Here is a 23,706-nt window from a genome sequence, read left to right on the forward strand (position 1 = left end):
CATCTTTTTGACGCTATTTGCTTTTGCCCTCACTGATTCCTCTATCTTTGAATGCCAAAAATTATCCCACCTGGACAGATTAGTGACTAATATTTCTCTACTTTCATTTCCATAGACACCGTCACCTTGGGCCTCCGCCACATCTTTATTCTTCCAATTACATTCTGTGTCTCTCTCTTCTGTGTAGCAAGCAAAGACAGCACATAAATGAGCCCGTATGGCTCAGAATGGTTCATAAATGCTTTCCTTTATTAAAAGATGTCTCCCTTGGAAGGCCAAACAGACAGTGAGCTTTGTTCAGCATTTTAACTGGGTTAGCAGCGTAGTTTGTAAGATACACAAAGGCAAATCCGGACCCCACACAAACTATTTCAATCTTCCTAGGGCTAAAGGAAGGTCTGTGCTGGTCCTTCACCCCTGGAAATATCACCCCTTGAATTTCATAAACACTACACCACCTGCTGACAAGTCAAACCGTTATGCGCAGAAGTTTGCTCTCCTTCTGATGTCCCTGGTAGGGGATACCATCTCCTGAGCATTGCAGGGCACAGTTTCTCCAATACCACATGCCTGCACATAGCAGGACTCCAAATGCCACTTCCAGGAAAAGCACTCAAACCCCTGTCTGCTGGGCTCAGTTTCTCTCTTGTCCTGGTTTAGGGATTTCCACAATATATAATCTAGTTACGTGATCTGTTCAAACGTCCAATAAAAATTTATATCCTAGCAATTGCTAGCGCCTTATCATTGTTTGAGGACATGAGGCGGTCGGATGGGGGAACTGACAGGTTGGAGTCAGTTTGAACACGTGACTGGGAGAGCAATCACATGCAAAAAACTCACTGGAATATTCCGCTGGCTGAAGCCGAGGTCTTTTTTATATAAAACAGGCAGGAGGAATTAGGATCAAAACTACAATTTTATTCAAGGACGAGTCCAGCATCCATTCCTTCTTTATTCTCCCAGTGAGAACCCAAAGGCAGACTTAAGGGTCGGTTGAATACGCAGCTCCTCCTGCTGGCCATTTCACAAACGTGCAAGGCCCTCAAGGCTTTATTTATTTATTTCTATTTTTTCCTTTTCTTTTATTTTATGAGCGTTGATGTTTTTTGCCTGCGTGTATGTCTGTGTGAGCATGTCAGATCTTGAGCTGCCATAAAAGTCAGATTATCTTTTTTCAAAAGGGAGTATTAATTAAAACAGATTACATCAACGAAGGAACATTTGAAATTCTGTAACTTTGAGGACAGTTTGTTGTATAGGAGTGAAGACTATGGGTTTTCAGCGAACCCTGACATAGTTTCTTGCTGTTCCTGTTCGTTATGCTGCCCAGGGACGCACACCTTGTAGAGGAGAATCAGCAATGGCAGAGTCTTACATGAACGTGTAATTCCAACCTCTCTAAAGATAGTAGCTCTCAAGATTTGGCCTGCATAAGAATCACTGGAAGCCTCCATGAAGACGCAGGTTGTTTCTGATCTAATAAGTATATGTTCTACCTGAAAATGTACATTTCTCATCCACTGAGAACCGCCTTGCTAGACAGTCAACACCCACATGACCCTAAGACGAAGGTGGCAGCTTGGCCTGAGAGGCGGTAAATGCTTGACTCGACACAGAGCCGATGAGTCAGAATCGGCTTCTTTCATGACACCTAGGGACAAACTGCAAGGTTGGGGGCCAGCTCTCCTGGAATGTGACCAGATAATGAGTGCTTTAGGCTTCAAAGGCTCTCGGTCACCATCACAACTGCTGACTTCTGGGAGGGTGGCTCAACAGGACCAGAGGACAAATGTGGCTCTGCCCCAATAAAACTTTATTTACAGAAACAAGTCCCGAGCTAGAGTTGACACACAAAAATGCACGGACCTTTGTCTGGCAAATGGATGTTTTCCGTTTTTTTCAGAATTTGGAAAACAAAGGTATATACACCATACCATTGACATGTACTCAGGGTTTCAATGGGTAACTGCTCTAAGTTCTGAAAAGGCAGACTGTGTATTACACACTTATTGGACATAATGGCAATTATTGGGGTGCTTGCACAAATTAAAACTGATAGTGACTCCACATATGCATTCAATAAGATGAAACTGTTATCTTCATATCACAATACACAGTATGTTACTGGTCTACCATATAATCCCACCGGGCAAGCAGCTACGGAAAAAGCCAATCATGCCTTAAAAGAGACGCTTATTAAACAAAAATGGAGAATAAAAAGCCCCAGGGACTGACTAAATAATGCTTTGTTAACTCTAAATATTCTTAATGTTGGTGAGAAGGGAACCGTAGCAGCTGAGAGACACTGGGTTATTGCAAAAACTGAGGAACTGGGTCAAGCAATACACTATAAGGCAGTGTTGACATTAGAATAGAAACCTGCAATAGTTTTAAGGTCCAGATGTGGTTATGCTTATGCATCTACAGGGGATGAAAAATTATGGTTACTACAAAACTTATAAAGCTTAGATCTGACCACGGAAAACCTGTTATCACCTGAAACCTGAATGTCTTCACAAAACAAATAGCCCGGGTGATTCACTCTCGCAGATTGTCTCAGGTACTGACTTCTCCAAATTATGCACACACACCAAAGGGGCCAGCCCAAAGGATGGACCACACAAAGACTTGCAGACAACACATAGACCAGACAAATGATACAAAGACTGGATAAAAACAGAGACTGAGCAACAAATACTACATCTAAGGGTGTGTGTCTGTGTGTGTGTTTGTGTGTGTGTATGTGTGTGTGTGTGTGTGTGTTTTCAGATTAACTATTTTCTTCATTTGGGCCCTAAACAGGAGTTCTTTGCCCCAATTTAGCATGAAGCAATTGTAAGAAGACTGTCATCTCCGACCCCATAAGGTGGGATGGATGGTTTTGGTTGTTTGATGTGCTATTGTTGTTATCATCTAAGGTGGTGGGTTTAAATTGTTGTACATTAATAGAAACTAAGGCAGTTTGTTAGACTATATTATACATAAGTTCTTGATTTAAAATATGATGTATAAAGTCCTAGTTTTATGTAGACTGTCAACGTGAGGGGGAAAGACACTTTTTAAACAAAAAGGGTGCATCATGTGATGCAGACTCACGTGATGCTTTGCTAAGACAGACTCACATGGTGTTTGGCTGACGCAAGACACAAACGGAAATTCCCACTTCGCCTTTGGCTTAGGATGTGTGTGCGCTTATGTGTATCTTAGTCTTACCTCGCCTCCTACTGGAGCTCTTTCCAGTCTGCCTAGGATTGCACCCGCATATTTATACCTTCAGCAAACATTTGGGGACATTTAGAGCCTGTCAGAGAAACACTCCCAGGTGTGGCCAACCTGCTTGACACTACAACAAGACATTGCGGTCTGTAAAGTTCACGAGGGAAAATGGGTAAATCTAGTTTTCCTTTTTTTAAAGATAATATTTTGAATACATTTACAAGTTTGTGTTGGGCTGCATGCATACATGTATGAAGGCTGTGTGCAGCTGTGCAGCTGTGAGCTGGCCATGCCTGCTTGAACCACTCTCCCTTGTAACTTTAATATTTTCAAAACTTATTTTTAATGATAGTTTACGCTTTAACTTCCCTTGTATCCCACCATCCACCAGAGGTAGTGGAGAAGAAAGGATGGGGTGGGGCGAGGGGTTGGGAGGGAGCGGACCTGTTTAGAAACAATCTTTGGAGCAACTCCTATCTGCGTTGTCTGGAAATCGGCAGTTCCGTTCACAGGTCAGCAGGCAGAGGCAGCTCAGTCCACTGGCAAACACCTCATGGATACGCCAGCGGCCCAGTTTGGTAGAGTCAGGTTAGCAACAATGGTGACTTGACCTAGCAGAGACAGCCAGGCCTCAGCCTGGACTCGAGTCAGCTGGAGGGACCAGCAGGGACATCAGAAGTTCTCAGTTGTGCCTCTCTCAGGGAAGTGAAGATCAGCAAAGACGAAAAGACCCACAAGCGTTACACAGCAGCTATCTGTACCAGCAAGCCAAGCTCTGTCTCTGTCCCTCCGCTGTCCTATTATACCCTCCAAACATCACAAGTCCTCCACATGCCTTGCCTCAGCACGGGTCTTGCCTTAGCACATGCATCCAATTAGCCTGAGTCCTCAAAGTCACTACAAATGGAACTCAACTAGTCAATACACGGCAGATCAATACATGTGTGTTGTTAGCAAAGAAGCCTTCATCACGTGTCCTTTCACGTGTTTGCTTTAGCAGAAATCCTCTCTCCTGTGTCTGCTTCAGTGAAACTTTCCTTCTGACTCCGCCTTAGTCTTTCCCCTGTGTCACTTCAGGAAAACACTCCTTCACATGTTTGTCCCAGCAAAACACCATCGAACATGACTGACTCTCCAAAGAACCCTTACGTTTCCACTTCAGTCCTTCTTGGCAACATCTAATTGTTTTACTAGATGCTAATGCTTTCCTGTTAAATAGTGCATAGGAAGAAAAGCTTAAAAATCTCTACTTTTTTTTTTTCAGCAACACCTCTCTCCTCATCTTCCAGATACTATCCTATCATGACTATGGCACTCCAAAGGACACATGGTGGTCATTATCAACAAACAAAACTGAACACCACAGGAAATATGGCTAAGAAAAGCAGCCACCACTGGCTGCATTTTTTCCTACAGGGCCAGATCAGACTGCACACATATAAGGCAAAAACTCATCAATCACAGGGGAAAATGAGGAACAAGAAGTAAGAGCTTGGTCCTCTGTTACCTTGCTAATTCCTCCACCAAAACAGACCAAAACACCCTGAGTTCTAACCCACACCTCACCAAAACAAATACAAAACCAAAACACTCTGAGTTCTACCCCACCCCCACCAAAACAAGCCCAAAACAGAGAAACAAACAAACAAAAACACCCTGAGTTCTACTGCAGCTGTACTCTTCAGGCAACGGCTTTTGGTCAGTGGGGGAAAGAAGCTAGTGTTGTTCATTTCTTTCTCTCAAGTCTTTATCAGACAGAGAGAGGGATGGGGACAGGAGCTGGGAAGAGGCCCTCATTCTTTAGGCGTAAGTTGTTTCTCCCACACAGGTGAGAGTTAAATTCTCCTCTGGACAGTACTGGTGACTTTCACCAGCCAGTCTCTCTTCCCCAGGCATGAGTCCACAACGCTTTCCCTCCACAGCCTTTAGATTGCTGTAGTCCTGGAAAATAGTGCACAGCAAGATGTGTAATAGTGATTGAACACAAATCCCTACTCGTAAGAATTATCTGTTTGGAATACGGTGTTCTTGACCTGTTCAAAGCGTGTCTAGGTCACCTTTTCTTTTCTCCTTCTCCTTTTGTCTTTTCACCCTTCCTTCTTTCCTTCTCTTCTCTTCTTTTCTCTTCCCCACCCCCTAGTAACTAGGATGGATCCCATGGTCTTGGAGAACCTAGGCAAGCCTCCCTGCTTCTGGGAGTTCTCTAGACTTAGACCTTTTACTTAAGCATTTTTCTTTCCAGTGTCCCTAAAATTTGAAGTGTAACTCTCTTGTTGGTTTATTTGTTTATAATTCTTTTCTAATTAATTAGGATAATACTGCTCATTGGCACCAGAAAAGCTGACAAAGAACAGAAGAAGCCATGCACAACTTCACCACACATAAAACTCCACTGCCTTTCAGAAGGAAAATTTTGGAAACATGAGGTAACTATGGAACAGATAGTTCATGAGCTTTATGCGTACCCATAAAGCTCGTGCCCTCTGTTTAATAGGAAACTTTCAGAATTCAAATGAAAATCTCTAACCCATTGAACAGTTTCTCCCCAGTTTCTTTTCCCACAGCTCCTGACAACTGGCACACATAGGAGCTAAAGGATAAAGTTTTTAATTTTGACAAAATAACCACTGGCGTTTGTTAAGAGTTGTGTTGAATGCACAGATTTCCCAGCTATTGTGGACGTTAGTATTGGGGTACTCAGTTGGTGGGTAATGAACGTATTTATTCTTATGTAGGCTTTCTTCTCATCTGGAGAAATGTCTTGTTATATTCACTGTGATTATTTGTATAAAATAAATTTCTGGAGATCAGAATATTGGACCAAAGAGTACAAGAGCTTCAATATATAACCAATATTTTCCCATCAAATTTCCCAGGGTCTAGAGCAATGGCTCACTGAGGAAAGACACTTATTTCTAGCCTGACAACCTGAGTTTGATCCCTAGGATCTATGCAGCAGAAGAAGAGAGCCAATTTCCATACATCATCTCTGACCGCTGCACACTCTGTGGCACAAGCGTGCACACACATACACACATGCAGTAAATACATGAATGTTTTCTAAAAAATGCCAAGTCATACTTTCCTTCAATTCTTATGAGAACAAGAGAGAAAAACTTGTATTTCTTCCCTTTATTTTCCACTTCCTTCATTCTTGATAATGTGAATACTTTTTCACAGCTTATTGATGTTTTATAATACTATGTCAGGAACATTTATTTGTAAGCAACTCTCGGCAATGGAGGGATTTGTAAATTAGATTTATGGAGTTCATTATACCTGGCGACATGTATATGAATATAAACACAGATACTGACTTTCTTCCTCTCGCTTTGCTTGAGCTCCTTCTCACTGTCCGTCCCTCCTAGAGCAGTAACTTCCCCGTTACCACTTCAGCATCCAGAGATGAACTGGTGCTGTGGGTTCTGAGTGGAGCTCATTCTGCTGTGTAAGCTGGCCCTACAGCTGAACTTCTCAGGTCATAGTAAAGAAGAACCTCAGAGACCGGAAAATGCAACCGGTGACAGATGAGGAGTAGCACACCACCAAGAGGGGAATCCGGTTCAGCAGAGGTCACAATTGCTCAGTGACAATAGGGTCCAAGTCACCAGTACTGTAGTCTAAACCTGTAACAAGCAGAACAATGTGAGCATTCAAAGTCTATAGCCCCCTCTGCTGGCTGTGGCAGAACTCACTGGTTTAGTGCGCTTGGCAGGGGTGGGCCCCTTCTGGTCTGCTGAAGGCATTTTTCTTGTTAAACGTATCCACAGGTGAAGGCCAGGTCAATATTTCAAGTACTCCAAGCTGAGTATTTCCTCCTTTAAAATCCTCTTCTCAATACTGAAATCAATGAGAGCACTCTTTTGTAGTAATTAAGAACCCAATAATTAGATTCAAAGTCACTGGGCCTGAATCCTACTCGACCATTTTCCAGCAACACACACAGTTGGGACTCACTTTTTCATCGGTATAAGAAGAGCAAGAATGCTGACCTCCGCAGCATGTGTGTGTGAGAGCTATGTAAACTTCTCAGTATGGAGCAGACAAAGGGGAAGGCCAATGATGTGAGCCCTCTTTGAAGCGCTGATAAACGGCAGTGTGTCTGTCCACACTCCACAAAATTATGGACTACTTTAAATATCTCAGAACTTTTAAATCTGTTTATCCTCTTTGTAGATGAGCATTCTCAAGATATGTGACGAGGATTTTCTCTTACAATGTTCCTTTAGTGAGGCCGAATGGGGGGCAATGCACTCATCATAAAGTTGGTAGAGATGAGAGACAGAACAACAGCCGTCACAGATAAAAGGTGCAGCTTTAAAGAGTTAGAAGAATAATTCCAAGAAACAGCAATGAAGCTTGCACGTGCCATTTTAGCTGAAGTGTGGGACAACATTTCATTAAAGTAGTAAAATGCCACAGTTCTAAATTAGATGAATGTGAAGAATAGTTTTTATTAGACTCATATTTACTTATTAATAAATAATATAAATTAGAAATGTAATAAGAAGTAAAATGTCATATAAAGTTAATGGGATATGAAGCAGGGTAGTAAGAATGTGGTATTATTCTGACATCTGAAGCTATAATTTTTAAAACTTAAAATAACTCCAAGAGGGGCTGGAGAGATGGCTCTGTGGTTAAGAGCAGTTTGGTCTTCCAGAGGTCCTGAGTTCAATTCCCAGCAACCACATGGTGGCTCACAACCATCTGTAATGAGATCTGATGCCCTCCTCTGGCTTGCAGGTGTACATGCAAATGGAGAACTCCTTTCCAAGTGAACAAATAAATAAATAATAAAATAAAATAACTCGAAGAGCCATAGTTAATTAAAAGAAAATGGAACATTTTGAAAAGAAATAGCAAATGAGGTTTTAAGTTGTTTGGTAAGTTAATATAAAGGAGTCAGTTATGTAAGCATACAAGATTTAAAACATGTCTGCTGAGGTGACAGACAGCACGACACTGCTTCAGATAAAATGACACCCGATCTGCCCTGTGATGGCCTTGCTGGCAGTGTGCGTGAGAGCTGGGCTTGCCCACTGGAGTTGGCCATTGTTGGGCAGTTATCTCAGATCTTACACATTTGTTACTTATAAAAGCCTTCTGACTCCACATCCAAAACTACTAGGACAGTTCTGCAGCACTGAATGAAGGGACTGATTAACTGGGAAGTCTGTAACAGTTTTGCATTTGTGATCTGGGAAATACACGTCTGTCTTAAACATTTTACACTGTATTGGCTTTTACTAGTCTAAACACTTAGTTGGTGGATGCCACTGTAGAATGTGTAAGTTTTATTGTTTTTCACAGGGAAGAGTGTCTGCATTGTGAGTCAAGTTTTCCAGATCTGAATCTGGTCCCGGGTAGAGTGGATGGGTCAAAAGGAGAAAATGACTCAGAGGTCGTTTTCCCCAGGAAGAGCTCACCAACCAGCTCTCGAATGCCAAATGGTCAGCCCTGAAAATATAGATGTAGGTAATATGAACAGGTCATATTAGGAACATATACATATATGCATGTAACAGCAAATAATAATCATAAAAAAGAAGCCAGGAATTCAAAAGAGAACAAGGAAGGATATATAGAAGGGTTTTCAGGGAAGAGAGGGAAGAGGGAAATTATGTAATTGTAATCTCAAAAAAAAAAAAAAAGAAAAACTACTGAAGGAATAAAAAGGAAAAAAATCATGGCTCTCCCATGCTAAGGAGACTCCCCAGTGCCAGCTGATTCTGGGCACACCTGCCCACTGAGACTGTGTCTTGGGGACAGTGTATGATTGTGGCCCTTCTCTGGTTCTCTATTTTTTTCTTTGTATTTGCTATTCACATTGCGATGGCAACTGGCAAACCCTGAGTACTGCACTAGGCTCGCAGCACAGTGCGGTAGGAGTGATGTTGGCTGCAAGTTCAGGGCTAGCACAGCACTAAGGATCCAGGAGAGGCAATAGTGAGCTGCAAGGAGAACTTCTCACCTGAGTAGGACAGAGCAGCACCGTGCTCAGCTTGGGAAGTACACGCATGGCTCTGAAACTGCAGTGGGTTTCTGTGTGAGCTGAGTTTGCATACACAGGGCAGCGTTCATTGTACAATGTGGCATTTGGGGTGGCTTGCAGCTGCGAAGACAATAGGAACACTAACGTAAGAATGGGCGTCCCAGCCTGTTGACACCTTTCTGCTAAGAATGGCACACATGCTGGATATACTGATGAATCATTTCTCCCTTGCTTTCTTAGTTCTTCAAAAGGAACTTAAGAACATTAAACTGTACATAAACGCAACAGCCCATGAAACTAAAAGGGAATCTTCGGATATCAAATACAGATTGCAAATCTGTTTGCAGCACTGTCTCCAGAGGTGGCTTTGGTTTATGGAAGTCCCTGTTCCTTCTGTAGTAAGTCACACACCTTACATGGTAGAACACAACTCTTTCAGCAAACACCAGCACGTGCATGTGGGGGCCCCGCACCTCCAGCTCATACAAAACAAGGCACAAGTCACTGACACAGCCCAAATGCTCTCTAATATACAGTATATGAAAAATGCTTTGGGAGGAACAAGGCTAATAGAAAGAAGGTAAACATGATGCTTCTGATCTGGAAAGGCACAGAGGAAAACGGGCTCACTTAAAAAAAAATAAAATAAAATAAAACAGTGCCTGGAGCTGATCCTGTGCCACAGCTCTCTGTGCCTGGATCCCGAAGGGAGAGAACTGGACTCCTAGGGGTCCTGGCACACCTGAGAGCACAGGAGCTGACCCTGGGCCACAGTTCACTGTATCCAGATCCTGCTGGAAGAGAGCTGGACTCCCAAGAATATTGGCACACCTGAGAGCACAGCTAAGACCTCAACTTCTACTCGGAGGGACATGCCTGGAGCCCTCAGGACACAGGAGCAGAGGAGCAGTCTGGGACAGGATCCTTCCTGTTTCCATTGGCACTGGAGCTGATGCTGTGCCACAGCAATCTGTACCCAAGTCCCACCGGGAGGAAGCTGGTCTACCAGCAGTGCTGACACACAGGCATACAAGACGGTCAAGCCACTTCCAGAGACAGGAAGACCAGCTAACACCAGAGATAACCAAATGGTGAGAGGCAAGTACAAGAACCCAAGCAACAGAAACCAAAGCCAGCTGGCATCATTAGAACCCAGTTCTCCCACCACAGCAAGTCGTATCTCAGGATGATGTTAGAAGAATTTAAGGAGGACATAAATAACTCCCTTAAAGAAATACAGGAGAACACGGATAAACAAGTAGAAGCCCTTAAAGAGTAAACACAAAAATCCTTTAAAGAATTACAGGAAAACACAACCAAACAGGTGAAGAAATTAAACAAAACCATCCAGGACCTAAAAATGGAAATAAAAATATAAAGAAATCACAAAGGGAGACAAACCTGGAAATAGAAAATCTAGGAAGGAGAACAGGACTCATAGTTGCAAGCATCACCAACAGAATACAAGAGATAGAAGAAAGAATCTCAGTTGCAAAGATTCCATAGAATACATTGACAGAACTGTCGAAGAAAATGCAAAATGCAAACACTCCTAACCCAAAACATCCAAGAAATCCAGAACACAATGAGAAGACCAAATCTAAGGATAATAGATATAGAAGAAAGATTCCCAACTTAAAGGATGAGTAAATATCTTCAACAAAATTATAGAAGAAACTTCCCTAACCTAAAGAAATAGATGCCCATGAAATACAAAAAAAAACAAAAAAAAAAACAAAAACAAAAACAAAAACAAAACCTACAGAACTCCAAATAGATTGGACCAGAAAACAAATTCCTCCCATCACATAATAGTAGAAACACCAAATGCACAAAACAAAGAAAGAATGTTAAAAAGCAGTAAGGGACAAAGATCAAGTGACATATAAAGGCAGACCTATCAGAATTACACCAGACTTCTCAACAAAGACTATGAAAGTCAGAAGATCCTGAGCAGATGTCATGTCATACAGACCCTAAGAGAACACAAATGTCAGTCTAGGTTACTATATCCAGCAAAACTCTCAATTAACATAGATCAAGAAACCAAGATATTCCATGACAAAACCAAATTTACACAATATCTTTCCACAAATCCAGCCCTACAAAGGAAAATAGATTGAAAACACCAACACAAGGAGGAGAAACTACACCCTATGAAAAGCAAGAAAGTAATCTTCCTACAACAAACCAAAAAGAAGATAGCCACACAAACATAATTCTACCTGTAACAACAAAAGTAAAAGGAAACAACAATTATCCCTAATATTTATCAAAATCAATGGACTCAATTCAACAATAAAAGACATAGTCTAAAAGACTGGATACGTAAATAGGACCCAGCATTTTGCTGCATACAGGAAACACACCTCAGTGACAACAACAGACACTTCTGCAGAGTAAAAGTCTGGGGAAAAGTTTTCCTAGCAAATGGTCCCAATAAACAAGCTGAAGTAGCCATTCTAATATAGAATAAAATACTTTCAACCAAAAGTTATCAAAAAGATAAGGAAGAAAACTTCATACTCGTGAAAGAAAAATCCACCAAGATGAATTCTGAATTTGTATGCTCTAGATGCAAGGGTACCAATATTCGTAAAAGAAACTTTAATAAAGCTCAAAGCACACATTGCACCTCATACAATAATAGTGGGAGACTTCAACATCCCACTCTCATCAATGGACAGATCATGGAAAGAGAAACTAAACAGAGACACAATGAAACTAACAGAAGTTATGAACCAAATTGATTTAATAGATATCTATAGAACATTTCATCCTAAAACAAAAAAAAAATATACCTTCATCTTAGCACCTCATGGTAATTTCTCCAAAATTGACCATATAATCTTCAACAGACAGAAGAAGATCAAAATAATCCCATGCATCCTATCAGATCACTACAGACTAAGGCTGGTTTTCAATAACAACAATAATGGCAGAAATCCCACATACACATAGATGCTGAACAATGTTCTACTCAATGATAACTTGGTCAAAAAAGAAATTAAAGTCTTCTTAGAATTTAATGAAGATGAAGGCACAACATACCCAAACTTATGGGACACAATGAAAGCTGTGCTAAGAGGAAAACTCATAGCTCTGAGTGCCTGCAGAAACAAATAGGAGAGAGCATATATCAGCAGCTTGACAGCACACCTAAAAGCTCTAGAACAAAAAGAAGCAAATACACCCAGGAGGAGTAGAAGGCAGGAAATAATCAAACTCAGAGTTGAAATCAACCAAGTAGAAACAAAAACGAACTATACAAAGAATCAACAAAACCAGGAACTGGTTCTTTGAGAAAATCAACAAGGTAGATAAACCCTTTGCCAGACCAACCAGAAGACACAGAGAGTGCGTCCAAATTAACAAAATCAGAAATGAAAAGGGAGACATAACAACAGAAAATGAGAAAATGAGGAAATTCAAAGTTCATTAGATCCTACTACAAAAGCCTATACTCAACAAAACTGGAAAATCTGGATGAAATAGACAATTTTCTAGACAGATACCAGGCACCAAAGTTAAATCAGAATCAGATAAACCATCTAAACAGTCTCATAACCCCTAAAGAAATAGAAGGTGTCATTTAAAGTCTCCCAACCTGGAAAAGCCCAGGAACAGATGGGTTTAGTTCAGAATTCTGTAAGACCCTCATAGAAGACCTAATACCAATACTGTCCAAACTATTCCACAAAATAGAAAAAGAAGGAACACTACCCAATTCATTCTATGAAGCCACAACCATGCTTATACCTAAACCACACAAAGACCCAACAAAGAAAGAAAACTTCAGACCAATTTCCCTCATGAATATCAGTGCTAAAATACTCTATAAAACTGTCACAAACCAAATCCAAGAGCACCTCAAAAGGATCATCAATCATGATCAAGTAGGCTTCATCCCAGGGATACAGGGATGGTTCAATACATGTAAATCCATGAAATAATTCATTATATATAAGCATACTCAAAGAAAAAAAAACCACATGATCATCTCATTAGATGCTGAGAAAGCATTTGACAAAATTCAGCACCCCTTCATGATAAAAGTCTTGGAAAGATCAGGAACTCAAGGCCCATACCTAAACATAGTAAAAGCAATATACAGCAAACCAGTAGCCAACATCAAACTAAATGAAGAAAAGCTTGAAGCAATCCCACTAAAATCAGTGACTAGACAAGGCTGTCTACTGTTTCCCTACCTATTCAGTATAGTACTCGAGGTCCTAGACCAAGTAATTAGACAACAAAAGGAGGCCAAAGGGATACAAATTGGAAAGGAAGGAGTCAAAATATCACTATTTGCAGATGATATGATAATATACTTAAGTGACCACAAAAGTTCCACCAGAGAACTTCTACAGCTGATAAACAACTTCAGCAAAGTGGCTGGATATAAAATTAACTCAAACAAATCAGAAGCCTTTCTCTACTCAAAGGATAAACAGGCTTAAAAAGAAATTAGGGAAATGACACCCCTCTCAATAGTCACAAGTAATATAAAATACCTCGGTGTGACTTTAACCAAGCAAGTGAAAGATCTGTATGACAAGATCTCAGAAGTTGGACATATCTCCCATGCTCATGGATTGGTAGGATTAATATAGTAAAAATGGCCATCTTATTGAAAATAATCTACAGATTCAATGTAGTCCCCATCAAGATTCCTACTCAATTCTTCACAGAGTTAGAAAGAGCAATTTGAAAATTCATTTGGAATTACCAAAAACCCAGAATAGCAAAAATTATCCTCAACAATAAAAGAATTTTTGGGGTAATCACCATCCCTAATCTTCAGCTGTATTACAGAGCAATCATGATAAAAAGACGGTATGGGGCTGGAGAGATGGCTCAGCCGTTAAAGGCTAGGCTCACAACCAAAAATATAAAAAGATGGTATGATATTGGTACAGAGACAGGCAGGTAGATCAATGGAATAGATTTGAAGACCCAGAAATGAACCCACACACCTATGGTCACTTGATCTTTGATAAAAGTGCTAAAACCATCCAATAGAAAAAAGACAGCATTTTCAACAAATGGTTCTGGTTCAACTGGAGGTCAGCATGTAGAAGAATACAAATCAACCCATTCTTATCACCCTGTTCAAAGCTCAAGTCCAAGTGGATCAAGGACCTCCACATAAAACCAGATACACTCAAACTAATAGAAGAGAAAGTGGACAAGAGCCTCAAACACATGGGCATAGGGGAAATTTTCCTGAACAGAACACCAATGGCTTATGCTGTAAGATCAAGAATCAACAAATGGAACCTCATAAAATTGCAAAGCTTCTGTAGGGCAAAGGATACTGTAATCAGGACAAAACAGCAACCAACAGATTGGGAAAAGATCTTTACCAATCCTATGACCAATATAGGGCTAATATCCAATATATACAAAGAACTCAAGAAGGTAGACCCCAGAGAATCAAATAACACTATTTAAAATGGAGTACAAAGCTAATCAAAGAATTCTCAAATGAGGAATATTGAATGGCCGAGAAGCGCCTAAAGAAATGTTCAACATCCTTAGTCATCATGGAAACTCAAATCAAAACAACCCACCTCACACCAGTCAGAATGGCTAAGATCAAAACTTCGAGTAACAGCAGATGCTGACATGGATGTGGAAAAGGAGGAACTCCATTGTTAGTAGTATTGCAAACTGGTACAACCATTCTGGAAATCAGTCTGGAGGTTCCTCAGAAAATTGGACATAGTACTACCAGAAGACCCAGCTATACCTTTCCTGGGCATATACCCAAAAGATGCTCCAACATATAACAAGGACACAGGTTGCACTATGTTCATAGCAGCCTTATTTATGATACCCAGAAGCTGGAAAAAACCCAGATGTCCTCCAACAGAGGAATGGATACAGAAAATATGGTACATTTACACAATGGAGTTCTACTCATCTATTAAAAACAATGACTTCATGAAATTCTTAGGCAAATGGATGAAACTAGAAAATATCATCCTGAGTGAGGTAACCCAGTCACAAAAGAACACACATGGTATGTACTCACTAATAAGTGAATATTAGCCCCAAAACTCAGAATACCCAAGATACAATCCACAAACCACATAAAGCTCAAGAAGGAAGACAGAAGTGTGGATGCCTCAGTCCTTCTTAGAAGGGGGAACAAAAATACTCACAGGAGGAAATACGGAGACAAAGTGTGGAGCAGAAACTGAAGGAAATAAGAGTCCCCACTTTGGGATCCATCCCATATGCAGGCACCAAACCCAGACAATATGGTGGATGACAAGAAGTACTTGCTGACAAGAGCCTGATATAGCTGTCACCTGAGAGGCTCTGCCAAATCCTGACAAATACAGAGGCGAATGCTCACCGCCAATCATTGAACTGAGTACCGGGTCTCCAAAGGAGGAGTTAGAGAAAGGCCTGAAGGAGCCGAAGGGGTTTGTAAACCCATAACAAGAACAACAATATCAACCAACCAGACCCACCCACCCACCCCCAGAGCTCCTAGAGACTAAACCACCATCCCAAGAGTACACAGGGATAGACCTATGGCTCCAGCTGCATATGTAGCAGAGGATGGCCTTGTTGAACATCAATGGGAGGAGAGGCCTTTGGTCCTGTGAAGGCTCGATGTGCCAGTGTAGGGGAATGTCAGGGTGCAGAGGTGGGAGGGAGTGGGTGGAGGAGGGAGCACCCTCATAGAAGCAGGGGGAGATAACGGGTTTCTGGAGGGGAAGCTGGGAAAGGAGATAACATTTGAAATGTAAATTTTAAAAATCCAATAAAGGAAAACAAAACCAAAAAATGGTAATAGAAGCAATCAGTACCCAAGGAAGAGAAGGGAAGACGGAAATCACAACATGGTGAGAATGAAAATTAATTGCTTATTTCTTCCCCTGGGATGCATTGTAATGCTTGTTAATATTTTATCTTCAGGGGCCTGACACTTTTTAATTAATTTATAGTACCATGCTAGTGGGTTGATTTGGGTTCCGCACACACAGGAGAGAGGGTGCTAAAACAGGATTTGAAGGGTCTGCGATCCATAGTGCAGCATTAGCTGAGCGGGCAGAAGCGCTGTTACTCTGCAGCTGCATGTACTCATCCCATTTCCACTAAGTCACCTGAGACACATCCTCCTCTCCTTCCGGGTCCTTAAAAAAAGCTCAGAATCGTGATTGTTAAGATCTTTAAACAAGCAGTTCTGTGCTCCCCTTTATTTAGTCAAAACTGTCCAAAGTTTACTTTCCAGAACTGATTAAGACCTCACTCAAGCCCCCACTGTGGAGTTTCAAGGACAGCTTGGGAATCAGATTTGTAAACTTCCGCTGAGACTCACAGTAGGAGCCCAGCTCCACCCTGGGACTTTGCAGTCATTTTCTGAGCTGCTAATAAGCTGTAACAGTGAAGAACTGAGCAGCACTACAGTGTGGCCGAGCCTGCTGCTGTAGGCTGGGAGACGTGATGGCAGCTTAGAGGTCTAGAGGGAAGAAAATGCGATTTTTGTTTTGTTTTGTTTCTTGGTTTTGTTTTTGAGACTGGGTTTCTCTGTACAGCCCTGCTGTCCTGGAACATGCTCTGTAGAAGGGTTGGGGGAGGCTCGAACTCATAGAGATCCACCAGCCTCTGAGCCCCGAATGTAGGGATTAATGGCGTGTGACTTTATCCCCTTCGTAGAGAACAGGAACCATTGTGGAATTGGACCACAGAAGTAATGTCTTAATTTCTTCTGTGCCACTGATATCAGAAGGTGACGCGGTCACTATTTCGTGAGCGAATGAGTGCTTCTTAAAGGCCCTCATCATAAAACTGGAGTCGCTAGCTTTCAAAGAGAACAGATTAAGACGCTGTAATCACACCCATGTTTGATCCATAGATTTGGCAAGTACAGCAAAGAAGAGAACACACAGAAGAAAAGAATTTGGCTTTTCGAAAGTGTGGGCCCCTTTCCATATGGCCCACGTGGAGCAGCAGATGGCCCTGAGCAGCATGCAGTGCGAGCTGACGGCCAGCAGGCGGTCTCGGCATTCACCAGTAGAAGCCTGCCAGCAGACAAGCCTTCCAATCAATTAGACCAGAGGAAAGGACGATTTCCGTGGTTATGATTCTTTAGTTTGTGTGTTTCAAAAAGCGAAATTAAAAGGCAGGAGGACAGATGCAGGGGAAGGTAGGGTAAGCTCTTGAGATAAGGCTGCTGGTGCCAGAAGCCTGAGCCAAGAGCTCCGCGGGCTGAGCCCAGAAAGCAGCTCATGTTGGTACAGGGTTTTCTTTGCATGGTTTTCAAATGCCCTAGCTTTGGAGACAGATTCTCATCCTTTCATTCCAGCGTGTGTGTGTGTGTGTGTGTGTGTGTGTGTGTGTAGACATGTTGTACATGGGTGCGCATGTACATTTGCGTAGCATGTCTTTTATCAAGCTGTGTCTATGTGTTTTTATTTATGTAGTTTTTTGTTGTTGTTATTGTTGTTGGCTTGTTTGTTTTGAGACAGGGACCCTCATTGGTCTGGAGCTTGCCAATCAGCTAGAATGGCTGGCCAATGAGTCACAAGAACCCCTCTGTTGCCACCTCACCAGCCTGGCTTCTTTACGTGGGTTCTGGAGATTAAACTCTGGGCCCTCAAGCTCAGACAGGGAGCACTTCAACAGAGCCACCTCCTCAGCCTTGTTCTGATTTATAAAGAAAGAAATGGTGGTCCAAAGAGAGAAACTGCTTGGTAATGCATCCTACGTTAAGATGTGGGGCCTCCATGTGTTGCCCTGGCTACCCTAGTCCTTGCTGTATTATTAGCCCAGGCTGTGCCCAGACTCAAAGCAGTCCTCTTGACTGTCTCCCACATCTTAGGATTCCAAACATGAGCCACTATATTCCAGAAACACAGTGATTTTCAGCAAAACTGAAATCTCTTAGTAAGTAAATGAGCACCTGGTTCTCCAGAGTTGCCTTTCTGGCTCCGTGTAGGTTTTCACGCTCGGTGTAGGTTTTCACGCTCCGTGTAGGTTGCCAGTGTAGCGAGGGATGTCCTGCTTGGTGGCTCCTCAACAATGCACTCATGCCTCGGGCTCCTTGTGTAAACAGATCCCCTGCCCCCACCTCTTGTGGGTACCCAGCAGCCACCTCTCTCACCCAAGTCCTTCATGTCCAGATGAAATGCAGGCTTCCGCCCCACGCCCATCTTCCTCCTTCACCCACATGCTGTGAAAAGCCCTCCTCCCCACTTTACAACTTTCGGGAGGTTTGTCCTCACTTCTGGAGACACTTCTGTGTGCCTATCAGTTATAATCACTTCATTCTGGTCTTACTGATCTTTCCTGATTCAGTCTTTCTGCATCCTAAAATATGATAACATGTTTAGTTCTGGGTGGACGCTCTTACCTGCAACAGACTCTTCACGCTGTGGAAAACCCTACCACTTAAAGCTAAACTATCCCAATTTTAAGGAAGAATGTCATTACCCAGGAACAAGCAGAGACAGGAGACCTCCCTGTGGAACATTATGGCTGGACGTAATGGGCAGGTGCCGCTAATTGGGACATTATCAGTCTCCTTCCTGAAACTTACCCATCTTGTTAAGATTTTCAGTGATTTGGGAGGGGGGCAAACGTACCAAGAACTAGTATTTTTTCTTACTCTGGCCTTCTGTTCCCTCCTCCTAGCTCATATTCTTGCTTCCTGTCTTGGATATGAGCCTCTTGAGCTTGCTGTCAAACTTTCCTACTGTGACCCCGCCCTGAGACTAACTATTCTAAAATATTTCTCCAAAGGAGCAATTGGACCAATAAGCTGGGCTGTCAGTGAGACTGGTTTAGATCCCTTTTCTCAATGCTGTAACCAAATACTTGACAAGAAGCAACTCAAGACAAGGCTGCTGGCTGGGTTTTGTCAACTTGAACAAAGGCATCTTGGTTGATAAAATATCTTGATAAAAATTTACCTATGGGTTAAATCTGTGGGGTTTTGTCTTCATTAACAATTGGTGTAGGAGTGCCCAGCCCACTGTGGGTGGGGCTGTCCCTAGGCAGGTGGTACAAGAAAGCAGACTGAGCAAGCCATGTAAAGCAAGCCAGCAAGCTATGCTCCTTCATGGTCACTGCTTCAGTTCTTGTCTCCAAGTTCTTGCCTTGAGCTTCTGCCGTGGTTTCCTCTGGAGAGGGGCTCTAACCTACAAGTCAAAGAAACCCTTTCCTTCCCAGGTTTCTCTGGCCATGGTATTTTAACACAGAAGGAGAGAGCAAGCTAATAGAGACTGAAGATTATTTTGGCTCACGGACTGAGGGAACACAGTTCACCGTGGAGGAAAAGCATGGGAGCAAACAGGTTTATGTGGCAGGAGTGTGTTCAGAGCGCAGAAAGCAGGAATGCAATGTTCTGCCAAATTCCTAATAATAAGAAGGAAAAACTTCTTATTCAGTCCAGGACCCCAGCTTATGGAATAGTACTACCCATACTTGGCTCTCCTTTCTCAGTTAAAGCTCTGTGGAAATGTCCCTACAAGCATCCAGGATGTGTGTCTCCTGGGTAACTCTAAACCACATAAAACTGGCAAGACCAACTGTCTTAGATGCTCAGGGATTGTTTTCTTTCTGCCTGGCAACTGACTAACAGTGTGGCCAAGACAAGTTACCACACTAGAAGCCTCATGTTCCTCTTTTGATGTAGGGAAGCACGTCTATTGTCTCACTGTGATTCCAACCCCCCAGATAAATGCTCAAGTAACACGTCTCAATGTCTACATGTCTCAGTTACTGAATGCTAATGGCTCGGGGCCATTCCTCTGGGAGTAAAGAAAGAGATAGCACAAATGCCCTAAATGGCTCCTGTGGGTTCCTGTATAAAATACACACATCTTACGTGGCTTGTGTAAATATTAGGGCCTTCAAAATCTAGCCTCGCTCTATCTCTCCTCCATGAAAGACCTTCCTTAGCTTTCCTGTAGATTTTCAGCTTCCCCATGTTCCACTCAACCCCCTCACACCCATGGATGTGTTGGCCTCTGCCATCCTCTGACGCTCATCTGCTAAACTCTGATCATCGTTCAAGATTCCATCATAAGCTGCTCTGTGGTGCCTGCCTGGCCACCTGACAGACTGAACTCTCTTCCCCCAAATGAAGCAGATCTTACATCTGAGAAAAGACATTTCCCTCAGCAGCGTTGCTATTCCCTTAAGTTACAAGATCATGTTAAGAATGGATTCTGGGAGAGACCCAACCGCCTGGTCAGGTGGGCACTCCTGAGGCTGCAGAGCGGAAGAGACCACCAACACTGCCCACCCCTGCCCACATCCCTGGCCCAAGAGGAAACTGTATAAGGCCTCTGGGCTCCCGTGGGGGAGGGCCCAGGAGCGGCAGGACCCCTGCCTGAGACACCGCCGGGACCTGAAGGAAAGAGACCAGATAAACAGTTCTCTGCACCCAAATCCCGTGGGAGGGAGAGCTAAACGTTCAGAGAGGCAGACACACCTGGGAAACCAGAAGAGACTGCTCTCTGCACACACATCTCGGACACCAGAGGAAAACACCAAAGGCCATCTAGAACCCTGGTGCACTGAAGCTCCCGGAAGGGGCGGCACAGGTCTTCCTGGTTGCTGCCGCTGCAGAGAGCCCGTGGGCAGCACCCGCGAGCGAACTTGAGCCTCAGGACCACAGGTAAGACCAACTTTTCTGCTGCAAGTGACCTACCTGGTGAACTCAAGACACAGGCCCACAGGAACAGCTGAAGACCTGTAGAGAGGAAAAACTACATGCCCGAAAGCAGAACACTCTGTCCCCATAACTGACTGAAAGAGAGGAAAACAGGTCTACAGCACTCCTGACACACAGGCTTATAGGACAGTCTAGCCACTGTCAGAAATAGCAGAACAAAGTAACACTAGAGATAATCTGATGGCAGGAGGCAAGCGCAGGAACCCAAGCAAAAGAAACCAAGACTACATGGCACCATCGGAGCCCAATTCTCCCATCAAAACAAACATGGAATATCCAAACACACCAGAAAAGCAAGATCTAGTTTCAAAATCATTTTTGATCATGATGCTGGAGGACTTCAAGAAAGACATGAAGAACTCCCTTAGAGAACAAGTAGAAGCCTACAGAGAGGAATCGCAAAAATGCCTGAAAGAATTCCAGGAAAACATAAATAAACAAGTAGAAGCCCATAGAGAGGAGACACAAAAATCCCTGAAAGAATTCCAGGAAAACATAAATAAACAAGTAGAAGCCCATAGAGAGGAGACACAAAAATCCCTGAAAGAATTCCAGGAAAACACAATCAAACAGTTGAAGGAATTAAAAATGGAAATAGAAGCAATCAAGAAAGAACACATGGAAACAACCCTGGATATAGAAAACCAAAAGAAGAGACAAGGAGCTGTAGATACAAGCTTCACCAACAGAATACAAGAGATGGAAGAGAGAATCTCAGGAGCAGAAGATTCCATAGAAATCATTGACTCAACTGTCAAAGACAATGTAAAGCGGAAAAAGCTACTGGTCCAAAACATACAGGAAATCCAGGACTCAATGAGAAGATCAAACCTAAGGATAATAGGTATAGAAGAGAGTGAAGACTCCCAGCTCAAAGGACCAGTAAATATCTTCAACAAAATCGTAGAAGAAAACTTCCCTAACCTAAAAAAAGAGATACCCATAGGCATACAAGAAGCCTACAGAACTCCAAATAGATTGGACCAGAAAAGAAACACCTCCCGTCACATAATTGTCAAAACACCAAACGCACAAAATAAAGAAAGAATATTAAAAGCAGTAAGGGACAAAGGTCAAGTAACATATAAAGGCAGACCTATCAGAATCACACCAGACTTCTCGCCAGAAACTATGAAGGCCAGAAGATCCTGGACTGATGTCATACAGACCCTAAGAGAACACAAATGCCAGCCCAGGTTACTGTATCCTGCAAAACTCTCAATTAACATAGATGGAGAAACCAAGATATTCCATGACAAAACCAAATTTACACAATATCTTTCTACAAATCCAGCACTACAAAGGATAATAAATGGTAAAGCCCAACATAAGGAGGCAAGCTATACCCTAGAAGAAGCAAGAAACTAATCGTCTTGGCAACAAAACAAAGAGAATGAAAGCACACAAACATAACCTCACATCCAAATATGAACATAACGGGAAGCAATAATCACTATTCCTTAATATCTCTCAACATCAATGGCCTCAATTCCACAATAAAAAGAAATAGATTAACAAACTGGATACGCAACGAGGACCCTGCATTCTGCTGCCTACAGGAAACACACCTCAGAGACAAAGACAGACACTACCTCAGAGTGAAAGGCTGGAAAACAACTTTCCAAGCAAATGGTCAGAAGAAGCAAGCTGGAGTAGCCATTCTAATATCAAATAAAATCAATTTTCAACTAAAAGTCATCAAAAAAGATAAGGAAGGACACTTCATATTCATCAAAGGAAAAATCCACCAAGATGAACTCTCAATCCTAAATATCTATGCCCCAAATACAAGGGCACCTACATACGTAAAAGAAACCTTACTAAAGCTCAAAACACACATTGCACCTCACACAATAATAGTGGGAGATTTCAACACCCCACTCTCATCAATGGACAGATCATGGAAACAGAAATTAAACAGTGATGTCGACAGACTAAGAGAAGTCATGAGCCAAATGGACTTAACAGATATTTATAGAACATTCTATCCTAAAGCAAAAGGATATACCTTCTTCTCAGCTCCTCATGGTACTTTCTCCAAAATTGACCATATAATTGGTCAAAGAACGGGCCTCAACAGGTACAGAAAGATAGAAATAATCCCATGCGTGCTATCAGACCACCACGGCCTAAAACTGGTCTTCAATAACAATAAGGGAAGAATGCCCACATATACGTGGAAATTGAACAATGCTCTACTCAATGATAACCTGGTCAAGGAAGAAATAAAGAAAGAAATTAAAAACTTTTTAGAATTTAATGAAAATGAAGGTACAACATACCCAAACTTATGGGACACAATGAAAGCTGTGCTAAGAGGAAAACTCATAGCGCTGAGTGCCTGCAGAAAGAAACAGGAAAGAGCATATGTCAGCAGCTTGACAGCACACCTAAAAGCTCTAGAACAAAAAGAAGCACATACACCCAGGAGGAGTAGAAGGCAGGAAATAATCAAACTCAGAGCTGAAATCAACCAAGTAGAAACAAAAAGGACCATAGAAAGAATCAACAGAACCAAAAGTTGGTTCTTTGAGAAAATCAACAAGATAGATAAACCCTTAGCCAGACTAAGGAGAGGACACAGAGAGTGTGTCCAAATTAACAAAATCAGAAATGAAAAGGGAGACATAATTACAGATTCAGAGGAAATTAAAAAAATCATCAGATCTTACTATAAAAACCTATATTCAACAAAACTTGAAAATCTTCAGGAAATGGACAATTTCCTAGACAGATACCAGGTATCGAAGTTAAATCAGGAACAGATAAACCAGTTAAACAACCCCATAACTCC

Source organism: Rattus norvegicus, chromosome 2, assembly GCF_021556685.1.
Source record: "Rattus norvegicus strain SHRSP/BbbUtx chromosome 2, alternate assembly SHRSP_T2T, whole genome shotgun sequence".
Taxonomy (NCBI): domain Eukaryota; kingdom Metazoa; phylum Chordata; class Mammalia; order Rodentia; family Muridae; genus Rattus; species Rattus norvegicus.